The following is a 1280-nucleotide window of genomic DNA, read 5'->3' as shown; positions in this document are numbered from 1 at the left end:
TCTTTGTCTTGATCTTCCAGAACATGAAGGATAGACATGGGCTGCCAGATACTCAGTTCTGATGGATAAGTGCAACTGTGGTTTCCATAGCTATGCAAGGTTTTCTATAGCACCCATCACCATGGTATCTAAGCATCTGTTGCTGCTGCTGAACACTTTAGTCTACGGTGTACTGAAGAGAATTAACTGAAATAAATAAATAGAAGGTCCTTGAACCTGGCCATCTGTAGTGTGGAGTGACTTGGGCCAGGTTCGCTTTTCAAAAGAGATTGTTAGTTTGTCTTTTCACAAATCCCCAGTTGCTAAGCTTCTTGTTTTGGTGATATCTTACAGTAAGGGCATCTCTTGTGCTGTGGTTCAGGCTCAACTTCCACATGCCTGGGCACACAGCTATTCAGGACATGGCCACTGGGCACGATGGAGACCACACACAAGATCCTCAGCTATGCACCAAGCCAAGCTGCTCCATTCATTCTCACTGGCTTCTTCAGGACCTGTGGATCCCAAGATCATGCCCATTTCTTTTGCTATATGCCAGACAAGTTTTCTGGCAGAGAGTGGTCATGAGAAGAGACTTCTTCCTCTGAGAGGATGATCATTCTGCTTAAAGGGAGGCAAACCTCACTGTCTTTGGACATGTTGGAGCAATGCAATGTCAATGAAATACTTGTAAAGTGATAAAGGAAAGTATCAAAACTCAGACAGACCAACCATGCAAAGCCACTGGAAATTCACACATACAATTTTGTGTCTGCCATTAGCTTTAGAGGTTTCCTTTCCTGGTCTTTCTAGCTGAAGACCTCTTATGCAATTGTCAGGCTTTCATCCTGTCTGCACTACAGGAAGTCTAGTCTTGGGAACTCTAGTTTCCTTATGCAGTTGGGATGCCTCTTTGAAGATTTATTCAGATTTTTCTTTTGTCCAGAAGATTTCCTTTATCTTTAATTGGGGAGGTTTAGGTCTTCCTTTTACCAGGCCATTGTTTGTCCTCTCCATTTTAGCAACACAAATATTTCTTGGGGATGGTCTGATGCAGTTTTTATTGGCTCAAATATTAAATAATTGGTGTGCTATCTCATCCTTGGCTATACTCTGTGATGATGCAGATGCTCTCTGTACTTGGAAAGCAGTATCTGAACTCAGAGCAAAAATCTTCCTTTAATGCAATCCGTACGTTGTATAAGAATATGTACATTGTCAACCCTACTCTATGCATTCATATAAAGAGAATCATGGGTGCAAGCTTATAACTCAGCTTTGCCTGAGACCAGGTACAAAAG

The sequence above is a fragment of the Haliaeetus albicilla genome, chromosome 6, assembly GCF_947461875.1.
Source record: "Haliaeetus albicilla chromosome 6, bHalAlb1.1, whole genome shotgun sequence".
Classification (NCBI taxonomy): Eukaryota; Metazoa; Chordata; class Aves; order Accipitriformes; family Accipitridae; genus Haliaeetus; species Haliaeetus albicilla.
Note: the sequence above shows the minus strand (reverse complement) of the source record.